Source organism: Anomalospiza imberbis, assembly GCF_031753505.1.
Source record: "Anomalospiza imberbis isolate Cuckoo-Finch-1a 21T00152 chromosome W unlocalized genomic scaffold, ASM3175350v1 scaffold_31, whole genome shotgun sequence".
NCBI lineage: Eukaryota > Metazoa > Chordata > Aves > Passeriformes > Viduidae > Anomalospiza > Anomalospiza imberbis.
Window position 1 is genome coordinate 1,655,693 of NW_027099315.1, and position 12,374 is coordinate 1,668,066.

At 39.4% G+C, this 12,374-nt stretch overlaps 1 protein-coding gene across 2 annotated transcripts in view; it reads left to right on the forward strand.

The window, feature by feature from the left end:
* Positions 1–12,374, forward strand: part of LOC137465563 (E3 ubiquitin-protein ligase KCMF1-like) — a 113,183-nt gene that overhangs the window by 72,326 nt on the left and 28,483 nt on the right. The gene's annotated exons all lie outside the window — the stretch shown is intronic.

Genomic DNA, 12,374 nt, shown 5'->3' on the forward strand with positions numbered 1-12,374 from the left:
TAAATATTTGAATGTGTATAGCTGCTCCAAAATGTTAGACTCTATCTGAATCTTATTTCTGGTACTCCATACCTAGGAATTATTTCCTTCAGTAAAATTTTTACTATGGTTCCTGAATCTTCTTTTTGGGTAGGAAAAGCTTCCACCCACCTCAATAATTGCTCCACTATCACCAACAAATGCTTATATGCTAATGATGATGGCATGTCTGCATAATCATGTACTGAAAAGGAAAGTATGCTGGGGATTGTACACCCTTATGTATGCTCAGGGGTCTTGGTAACAATTGAATGCGGACAAGTTTGCATCCCCCCACAATCCTTTTTGCAGCAGCATAAATTCCCAGTGCTGCCCACATTCATGGCACTTGATTTGTGATGTTTTCAGCACTGCTGTGAGATTCATTGTGGAACCATCTAACAATGACCAATAAATACTTTTTCCAGTAAAACAGACTTTCCTCCTATTGTCCACAATCCATCTGTCTTGGACAACTTCTCACTTTTCCCAGTTTCTTTTCTACTCCAGTCATACCTCTTTCGATAATTCAGTTATACCTGGTAAGTTCAGTCCTTCCAGATTTGGAGTCACAAGCATAAAAAGCAGTACCTGCTGTCTGGCTGCTGCTTTTGCTGTGGCATTGGCCAGGACATTTTCTTGGGGTATGGGCTGCACAGTGTATCACTGATATTTTCTCTGGCAAATGTATAGCCTCTAGCAGTTTCCTTATCTCTTTTCCATTTGCCACTTCTTTTCCTGCTGTAGTTAGAAATTCTCTCTCCTTCCATAGCATCCCTACGGTATAACACACTCCAAAAGCATATAGTGTGTCAGTATAAATATTCACTCACCTGTTTTTACCTTGTTTCACTGCTTGTATAAGTGCTATCAGTTCTGCACCTTGTGCACTTATTTCTGCTAGCATGGTGTTGGAGACTCTTACACCTTTGCCATCCACAACTACGTATCCCATCACATGCTTTCCATCCTGGTAATATGAGGATCCATCCACATACAGGGTTAAATCAAGGTTTAACATAGGTTCATCTTTTAACATAGGTTCATCTTTTAAATCCTTCCATGGTTTGCTAGGTGTCATAATGACTCTTCTACAATCCTAGTGTGGAGTACCATCTTCTGGCAATGGCAAGAGCGTAGCAGGATTCAAGGGATTACAACACCTTAAAATTATATTGTCTGCCATCAGCAAAATAATATCTTTGTGGTGATAGGGCCTGAGTTGCATATTAATTCAATAATATTTCCACCTCATGTGGCACGAGTATGTACAGCTGATGTCCTAAAATCCAAGAACGGTTCTTTTCTACCATCTCAGCTGCTGTGACTATAGCCCTAGTACGTTGAGGAGTACCAGATGTAGCGGCGTGTTTTGGGGGGGGGGGGGGAGGGCCAGGGGTGTCCCCGGGGGGCCCCCTAAGCTGTGAGTTCGCTGGTAGCAGCAAGCAGGCAAGGAGACTCCACACGGCTTCTGAGGGTGCTAATTAGATGAGGGTTTATTGGGGGTCCTACCTCTGGAAGGCAGCATGGTTTCTGAGGGAGAGGGGGGGGAAGGGGGAGGGAAAGGGGAGGGGGAGAGGGGCCAAGAGAGCACCGGCCACGAGAGCCGGCTAAGAGAGAGCGAGACCTGTCCCCCCCGGCACACTTAACAGGGAGATTCAAAGTGGGTGTGGAACAGATTGGGCCAATGGGATTATAGACACATTATACTTCAGGGGAGGATCACAGGCTTGGAATAAACCATACATTTTCGAGGGGTGAGACAGAGCATACCATTTAACTAAAATATAACACCACAACCAGATACAACAGGATCTAACTTAGCTGAATAATATGCTACAGTCCTCTGATCTGGTCCGAGTTGCTGTGTATTTACTCCACTAGCTACTCCCTTTCTCTCATGTCTATGCAAATAAAAAGGCTTAATATAGTCTGGCAAATTTAATGCCAGTGCAGTTTAAAGCTTTCTTGACAGTTTCAAATGCTTGCTTTCTTTCTGGGCCCCATGTCAAAGGTTCCAATTCTTCCTACTTTGTGGCTTCAGTTAAGGGTTTAATTAACTCTCCCCGCCCCAGAATCCAAGGTCTACAGAATCCTACTTGTCCTAAGTAAAACCCTTAACTGTTTTTTTGTCACTGGATGGGGTAAATTTATGATCACTTTAATTCTTTCTGGATCTGTTAACTTCTGCCCTTCTCTTAGGATGAATCCCAAATACTTCTGTTTGACACAGCTGTAATTTAGATAGAAACGCAGTGTCCTTTCTCAGACAATTCTGTACATAACTGGCATATACTGTACACTTATGTTTTGAATTACTATCAATAAATCATCTACATACTGTACTAACACTGAATCTCTGGGTAGTTGTACATCTTCCAAATCTGTTTTTGATATTTGTGAAAACATAGTTGGTGCTCCCGCAAAGCCTTGAGGCAACCTTGTCCAAGTTACCTGTTTCCTTTCCCAAGTGAAAGCAACCAGTAGCTGGCTTTCTTCTTCCATTGGAATACTAAAAAATGCAGCAGTTAAATCTATGACCACAAATACCCTTTCCCAGTGTGGAATTTGTAATAAAATGGTTGATTGATCTGGTACCACTGGATGTGGCACTACCACATGTTCATGAATTTTTCTTAGGTCCTGTATAAATCTATATCCTGGACTACCCTCTTTATCAATTCTGGTTGTGGTAACTGATAATGGGATATTATAAGGGGATTCATATTCCCTTAGAATACTGTTTCTTAAAACCACATCAATTAGGTTTTGAATACTTGGATGTGCTTCCCTGGGGATAGGATACTGCTTTACTGCAGGTGGAACACCCCCCTTGGTTTTTATCTGCACTAGTTATGCTGACTGCAGTAGTCCCATATCTGTGCTTGTCTGGCTCTACAATAACTTTGGGTCTTTCCTCAATTTTGAGGGTATTCCAAAAGCATTTCTGGTTATACCTTCTTTCAGTTTTTCTTTTATCATATTAATTCCCATAACATCTAAATCAGTCCTTCTGATGCCAACCTTATTTCTACATCCAAAGCCTGAAACAGATCCCTTCCCAGGAGACACATGGCTGAGTCCTCAGCTATTAGAAATCTTCCCTGTGTGCTCTTACACCAAATCCTCTGCTCCTATCCTGAAAAATTTTTGCCGACACTGTTGCCAATAAATTATCTTTCTGTTCCTTCTTTCTTTTCACCTTCCATTCTTCTACCTTTTCCCTTTTTTCCCTTCCATCATATACAAATGTGGACATACTCAGTATTTTTTAGCATTTATTCTTTTACTGTATTAGATTTCAGCTAGGTTCTTTTTACATGTAGATCACAAAAACTGAGAATAAAGCATATGAGCCTCTATATATATATTGGTTTGAAAAGACAGGTGTCTGCTAAAGAAGGCAGGAGCCTCCCCTGAAATGGAAAATGTAAACCCCCTCCCTCCAAGGTCTGGCTGAGATGGGGTATCCCTGTGGCTCCCCCACCCGTCCCGGCTGATTGGCTCCCATCAATTGTCTGATCTAGGACCAAAACCAAGCTGAACAGTTCAAGGAAAAAAACCTAAAAGCTGCCAAAGGATTGCTGTCGCAGCCTTCAAGGCCAGGGAAAAGGAAAAAAAAAAAAAACTTCTTGCCTGAGGTAACAAAAAACCAAGCTAGCTAAGCAACAAATAACGCTGGTCCTCATGGCACCCAGCATGTCCAGGAGTGAGGTTTTGAGAAAGCCCGCACCAGAGCCCCAAGGTTGCCCCGCCTCCCCTGGACCCACCTTAAAGCTACAGCAACCATTTCTAGGCATAGAGCAGACAATTAGGGAATAGAGTATCATCGTAAAATCACCCCAAGACACTCATCTTTCCCTGAAACTGGAAAAACAGAGAACACTACTTGTGCTCCTGATCCTTCAACCAGTGATCCCAAGGCCTTCAAGTCTCTTTTGAATGTCCTTGGACTTCTTATTGCAACTTAATCTCTGCCTACATGAAAAAGCAATAATGGATAATAATCTGAGGGCTGTACCAGTGTAGGAAGTTTCCTTACCATGTCTTTAAGCTGCACCCTGGGAAGGCAGCATACTTTCCTTAAGAAATTAGAATTTCTGTTCCCCTCAGAAGAGAGTATCCTCTGACAAGAAATCATCGTTTTTTTTCTTTATGGAAATGGTTTTGACACAGTTCATAGGGTGACAACCTTGGTGACATCTCTAACCTAGATAAACTACTGTCCTCAACATTGTTTGGTTTCACCTTTCAGTCCTCCTATTGTTTGGTGAGGTAGTCATGGAGGAGACATGCCTGCTGTGCCAGGCAGGAACTTGTTGCAATTCCCCATATCCCTTAAAACACTGCTTTCTGCAAGGTGGAGAAAGGATAGGGAATCCTCTGTATCATATGTCCTGTCTTTCTGATAGGCCTGTCCCAGGGAAGGTAGGGTGCAATTCCTGTAGTCTATCTCTCAGACTCCTACTCTTCAACCTACTCACCTCCTGTTGGAGCTCTGCTACTAAACTGAGGAGTTCCTCTATCTTGATGCATCTCCCACAGGTATTCTCACCACTGTTGTCTGGCATAAGAATAGGGCACATCCTGCAGCCTGACACTTGGGTAACAGTGTGTTCCCATCAGAGCTGTGTCAGCTGTGTCAGTCAAGGCAGGTGGAGTGTTTAGAGAAGCTGTGGCCTTCAGACAGGTAGATACCATTGCTCCCTAGTCAGGCCTGTGGTGTTACAGCGCCATTCCATGCAAACTGCCATGCCATGTCTGGTTTGCCTGCCCTAATTACTAGGACTCCCTAGAAGATTTTTATAAGTGTGTGGGCTTGGCTGCTGTTTCCCCTAGTCCTGCTTGGGTCTTGTCAGCTGCTCTCAGACAAGGTGTGAGCTCCTAGCGCCTCTTTTTTCCTCTCCCCTGAGGTTTCCCCTCCCCATTTCAGGACCCCCCCCCATGGGCAAGGGCACTCATCTGCAGATTGTGCTGTCACTGCAGCTGCTCGTCTTGGTGACCATAGACCATGTATTTTAATTTGATTGTGAAGAGATTAGTTATTACTCTCTACTTTGCAGCTGTTACTTATTCTAATTAAAATATGTTATCTTTCTTGTGTATATGTTGAGTAGAAAGTAATTGTGGCTTAATGTCTTCAAGAGTGCTTCTTTATTTACAATGGATATGTTCTCTTTAACTGTTTTATATTTACATTAAAATGTTGGTCCTGCTTTGTCTAGTAATTAAATAGAAGTCAATATTTCCATGCTTTTCCTGTGAAATACTGAAACAGGATAGAGCCAGTCTTGGATAAGATTGACAAAGGAAGCAAGTTTGTCGCCTTATTCTTTTGAGAGCTTTAAAGTTCTTCTAAAAGTTTCTTATGCCTTCTAATGTTTACATATTTCTACTGCATTTTCTCACACTGTTTATATAAACAATTATTGTTTTGCATTCTTCTTTGTGGGTGGAGAGAACTGATGGACTGTTAGTTTGACCAGTGTGGTTGGAGAGGTGGTAGTTTCACCCTCCAATCCACTGTCACTTTTGCTATTGTATATATTACGGAGTCAGAAAATAAAATCTCTCTTTAGGTTCTTTTCTTTTCCCCTTTTGCATCTAGCGTCCGTGTGTGAGTTATTTTGTGTCATAGTGTGACACAAGTTATTGAAAATTTTATCTCAGACAGATGTCCTTGAAATGCTGTTCCTGAGGTCTTTTCATAACCCTGAAGTCTTGTGTATCCTGTGTAAGCCAAATGTGAAAATTTCCATGTTATTTTTACCTGCTCCTAATATTATTGGGGAGTCAAATGGAAAAGTCTTCACTGTTAAAAGAGAAAGCAAGTTGTTATTTCTACTTATGTAAGGCTGCTCGTTTTTTAATTTTGGGTATTCAGGTTATCTTATTGGATTTCACACCTTAGTTTTGTTTGTAATTTAAAAAATTAATCCCAGTGTGAGGTGATATTTGAACACTAATATTATTTAGCATTAGTTTCCTTTTTTAGACATTGGATCACATGTTCATCTTAGTCTGATAAATACTTAGCTCCTCATTTCTGTTTATTTTTATTAGAGATCAACCAAATGTTATAGCATAAGAATAAATTCTATCTGACTGTGAAGATGAGAATAAATATTGGACTATATATATATTTAATATGTTAATATTAGGCATGTTGCATATAAAATGCTTGTATGATAACTTCTCTGAAATTTTCAGCCATGGTAGAGGTGAAAAGTGTGTGATATACGAGAATAGTGAGTCCAATGTGTTGAAGCAAAACAACCTTTTCCTTTTCTCTTTAAGTCATGAGACTTCTAAGCATCTCTTGATTGATCCATAAATTCAAAATGCTTACCTGTAGAAATTGAGTAACATTACTGAGAAGAGAATACTGTTGAAAATGCCTTTAGGGGGGAGGTTTGATCATTTAAAATTGTGATGAGTCAAAAATCTTTAGGCTTTTAGCTTAATGCTACCCTTTAGCAGAATACTGTTGCATTAAAAAGCAAGCATATTTTATCCACAAGTGTCTTGGTTTAAAGAAAATTTAATGGGGACGCTCTAAAATGAGTTATCTCCCCTTAGTTTTAACCAATCCCTTTCCATCAATAAGGAGAAATGTATATGAGTAGATATAAGTGAAAAAACAACAATTTACTAACAAGCGAAACAGCAACAGGCAAAAAAAAAAAACAACAGCGAATAATCACTAGATACAAAATTGTTAAATCTCACAGACTCCCCCGGAACAAAGTGATGCCCAAATGATAGGCTGGAAATAAAACCCCATAGGCTGGTGTCTATAGAGAAGGTATTTGTTTATTGCAGTGCTGGAGGTGAGGGGGATTTCTCCTCCTAATGACACGCGGAGCTAGACTCTAAAACTCAGAGACAGAGTGAGTTTTAAAGTAGGTATGTTTATTCGGCCGGACGCATGTGGGACATTTCCCCAAATACATGCGTGCCCCTTGCTTACACACGTGTTCTTTTATCCCCTGGAGTGTTACATATGCATTAAGTTTCCCCATGGGTCATTTCCTGGCTCCCCTCCCCGCTCTGTATGCTAATTAGCTTGTTGGTCCTCTGTGCCTGCGCAGCTGTCTCTGGTGGTCGTCCCAGGCTTCGGGGGTCGTAAAAGGGATGAAGTAAGAATGGTCTTCTTCAGGCTGACTTTTCGACCCCACTGCTTTGCACATGCCCATTGATTCCTTGGCCACGGTCCAAGCCAGGGGCCAGGATCCATCTGTTTCCAGAACATAAGGGGCCCCATTTTCAGTTGTCTTTACACCCTGTATCCTGTTTTCCATATACATTCCTTCTCCTTATCAGGTCTCTCCTTGCTGCTCTGCACGTAGTCTCTTCCTTTCCCATAGGCCAGGATACGGTATATTCTCACGTAACATAAGGATGTGGCCCTAAGCAATATCCATTATTTTATATGCCTATTACTATTCAATACCTTCTAATTTCTATGATTAATATCTTCTAGTTCTAACCCCATGTTTCACTAACTCACCCACCCTTGTCAACTGCTGTGGTATAGTTATACAGTAAGTATTGCTTAGTGTTACTATGTCACTATAACATCATCATATACGTGCCAGAATTAATTTACATAATATGATCTCATGGTTATTAGATAGTTCTTTTGCACTGCGCTTGCACCTTCCCAATTCGGGGGTCTTTGATGAAGGTTTCCAAAGTTGTCTTCGCATCTGAACTTTTAAACTTTGTCTTTGGAGCATGTGCAGTTACAGTGTTCCTTGGTCTGTCTGGTCCTAACCGGCCTAAATTCTTTCTTTTGTGGCTAATTGTCTTGACATTTGCCAATTTCTCATTAGTACTATACTTATCTCTCTCTAAAGCTATCCACCTGGTGAGGTTTTTTTTTCCTTCTTTTTTTGTCTATTCAGCATTATGCAACTAGTTAACCATATACTAGACATTACATTGCATTGAAAGTTATTTATATCAGGTTATATATGTGTGAGAAACACGGTTTACTATTTAAAATTTTTATAAAAGTTTATTAAACAATAAAAGGGATAAAATCTAGTGCTGGGGTGCTTGGCTATTTGCCAAAAGCACACTGTTAACTTAAACTATGTTTTCTATATATTGTTAATACAGGGGTACATGTATATTCATAAGAGTTTATACATATTCAAACATTCGAGTTTAGATTTTCTTTTGCTTGGTTTTAACTTTTGACTTGTTTTCATGCTATCTTGCAGATAAAACAAATAAAATAAATATATTTTAAATAAAATATAAATAAAAATATAAATATAAATATATATATATATAATATAAATAAATAAAAAATAAAATAAAATATTTTATTTCTTCCTGTGGTTCCATCCTGTTGTATTTTCACTCCCTGATAATGAAGGTTTATAAATTCTTTTTTTATTTCATTGCTCTGGTTTCTGTTTCTGTTATCTTGTCTTTCAGATAAGATAGTCCTCAAATGTGGGAAATCACCTAATTATTTTACACTATTTTCTGAGTTAGTTACACGAAAAAGCATTTCAACGTTTTACAGTCTCTATTATGCTACGGTCTAAAATAGTATATATTACACTACTATTTATAAAAGCTATATGGTGCATACATAAACTGACAGATTATACTATATCAAAAGCAGTAATTACAAATTGTACTACATCAGGATTTTTGTGATCAATAATAACTTGCAAAACAAAAGTTAATGCATAAATGTAAAGCCAATAACTATATTTGTTATTTATAACAATAGGTATAAAAAGTTGTGATTCAGATCATATAAGTATAGAAAGTTATGATTCAGGTTATATTGATATCAGATTATATATCTATATATCAGGTTATATTGATATCATATAACTCAAGCTATAAAAGCACCTTGTAACTTTGACCTAAGTTATATAGGCATCAAAAGAGATACTTAAATTGCAGGAGTGACGACCTCCGCCCCCCAAGATGTTTTTTGCAGCCAAGCGCCAGCCCGCCAGCTCCCCTTTCCCCCTTGCCATCTCTCCGGTGTCGTTGGCACACTCAGATTGAAATGAACATAATAAAATGCTTTTATAAATCTTCAGCTCTTTATTGATAAGATCAGCTTGGCAGGGGGGGCCAACACGGGGTTCACCCCCGCTGTTGTAGCTTTCCCAGGTAGCCGGAAGGGAAGGAAGCCTGCAGAGTCTGTCGCTGTCAGCAGCAGCCGGCCCTTCTTTCCTTGTGGCACACCAGCAGTCGAAGGGTGAGGAGGCATGCAGAGTTTGTTGCTGAAGTCCAGAACAACAGCTGTCCCCTCTCCTTCCCTCGTGGTAGTACTAGGAAGTTCTACCTTTCTGTCTCCGCTTCCCCCAGCTTACTCTAGTCTAGTCTTTTTTAGGTGATGGTGACGGGCAAAAGTCAATCAGGGGATTTGTTTCCCCTCTTCCTCAGCTAGGGCATTTGCCTATCCCCCTCTACTGGGTTTAGTTCTTTATTTAGGGGTATCTTTATCCCCTAAAAATACTCCCATGATCCCAAGGGGTTTTTTAATTTGCATTTTAGTCCCAGAATGTCGGGGTGGTGGGGGGAGGCCGGCTATCTCCAGGTAGTTTAGAGAAAACAAACAGAGCAATTAGCTAATTAACATTTCAATATCAGTACTCAGCTAGAGCCAGCAGCCATTCCAGTGTTGCCATGGGAACTAGGAAGGCCCTGCCCGGGTCCCGGGGAACACCTGGGAACTTTGTTCATTACAAGATGGCTGCCACTCAGTTAAGGGCTAGAACTCGTGGAGGGACTTTGCCCTGCTCTTAGTAGGGCAGTTGGCTGGCAGGCTGGGGCGACTCAGACTGGAGCAGAGCCGCTCCGCTCCACTCGGCCCAGAGCCTCGAGTGCAGACAGGCAGTCCCAGAATTTGCCCCTAGGCAGTCCAAGACCAGGAAACAGATCCTCTCAAAACAAAACAAAACAAAAAACCCAAACCCAAAGGAATGTCTCTGCGTTGAGCAAATGCCACCGGGGTAAAAAAATGAAGCTCTGCTTTGGCAACACGGCTTTAAAAAAGGGACCCCTGCCTGCCCCATGTTTCTCTTTCTGGCCACAGGGTCTTAAAGAGACAGTAACAATTTTTGGGCACAGATAGATATAGAATATAATAACATTTTGGGTTACCCAGGACAAGAAGAAGCAAGTTTTATAACGAAACCTGGTAGCCATATTTATTCTGATAGTGAAGAGAGGGTACATTGGTACAAATGTCATTATTTGGGTCTGTTTATCAGACCACATATGTACTTGTGTATTGGCAATTAACAGTAGAAACACTGAAAAAGTCTCCTTGCTATTTTCTAATGTAAAATGCATCAAAAACTTTATTTAAAAATAAGCCAGGTCATTTTTCTTTTCTTATCATTTCCATGAGGCCATTCTGAAGAAGGTGCAGGAAAACTGTTTCCACTGAATAGGAAATAATTTTAAAAGCTTTTAAAAAGTCATCGTCACATCACGTTGTGAAAAACGCCAATCACTTGTTTTTAGAATTTTTTAAAGTTTAATAATAATAAAACGGTTATAAAAATTTAGAGTTAAGACAATTACAAGACAATAAAAAGCAAAGAATTACGGACGTCTGGATGTTTTTGGGCACTAAGCTGCCAAAAACATGCTTTGTAAACAAAGGAATAACCCTTAAAAACAATATACTGTTGAATATTCACATATACTTCATGGTAATGCATACATTCTATTTAAAACAAGAAACTCTGTCTGGTATATGTCAACTGCTTCTTTTAATGCTCACAGCATCTTCAAGTCTGAGCAAGGCCTGAAGAAATTAGCTTCTTCTGAGAAGAAAACCATAAATTCGTCTTCTCTGGAAGATTTAGGTGTTCTGTGACTCTTACCTCAAAGCGAGTATCTCATTCCTTTAAAAAAACCCCACATACATAGTTTCCATTTTAACTACTAAAGCTTCATTTTAACTACAAAACTACATTTACCATACCATTAAAATGTTAATACAGCACTTCTAATCAATATAACATAATACATATAGTATTAAATTTAATATTTGCAAAAAGCCAATCATAAAATATGCATTTTTCACAGTGTAAATCAGAACTTCATGAAGAAGCTGAATTCTTTTCCCAACTTGTTTATTGGTTTACTCTTTTTGTTCCCTGCTTATAATTGAACCCCTCCTGAGTGTGTGTTTTTCCTCAAAATCTGATGTTAATTAGGATGCATTCAATTCACTTTGGCATTTTGTTATTTTTCAGTGTTGTGGGGGGTTTTTGTTTGTTTTTAAGGTATAGAGGGGCAAACATCTAAACTTTTAATTAATTTTATATAATTTTAATTAATACAGTATATGGATTTAAAAAAAAACAGAGCTGAGGCTTTTTTTTTTCTTGATGCTTTTCTCTCCTGTTACATAAAAGGATAGGAAAGTAGTGTGTTATGCCGTTATGCCACTTTCTGTCAGATTATCAAAATGAAAACATGGTATTTTAGAATGATATGAAGAAATACTAGCTTGGAGAGATGTTGTGAGACTTGTCTCTATGTAATTTAACTTTGCTCCCCGGACCTGACATCACAAGCAGTAGTGGTGAGTTTTGTTAATACTAGATTTTTATCTGATAATAGAGTTTATAATTTGGAAATGACCATTGGGATATTTCTAGTTTTGAGATCGTGATGATCTTCCTCTACTAATCGTCTTGGAGTCAATGTCAGTGCTTTCTTTCAAAAACATTGTTTCTATAAAATTTTCTGCATTTGCACTGAACTATGAAAAGCTTGTTTAAATTGATCCTAAAGGAGGACTTCAATCAAAATATTGCATGTGTTATACACACTAGATATTATCGTGAAGGCCTTTGATTTACTACTGCAGTGATGGAAGTTTTTGTGGGCCTTGACAGATGAAAAGATGATGATGCCCTTATCTGAAACAGGGACTAAAAATAAAAGGGTGGCTGGACAGGAACAAACGCAGATCCAAACCAATGTGGTTAATCCTACGTTCTCCCTTTATTGTTCACAGACAGTAGTTTTTATACACTTCTAGATAGTTTACAATTGTGAGCACACTCTCATTGGCAAGCAAACATTGTTTGTTCCTGTCTTAAGGTGGCTAAAGTTTCACCCTGCAGACCAATACTAATTCACACCTAGATAGCTCAGTACATGGTGTTATACCTTAAAATAATTTCTGACTGCGCCACAAACTTATTTTTAACTGTGCCACATGCTTTCAGGCCTCCGAGGCCCACATCTGAGGCCTAGGCTGGGGTAGCTCAACCTTCACTCTAAACATATAAATCACGCACATCCAGATCGTGACCCATTTCTCTCAGAAATTGCTCTACACTTATCTAAAT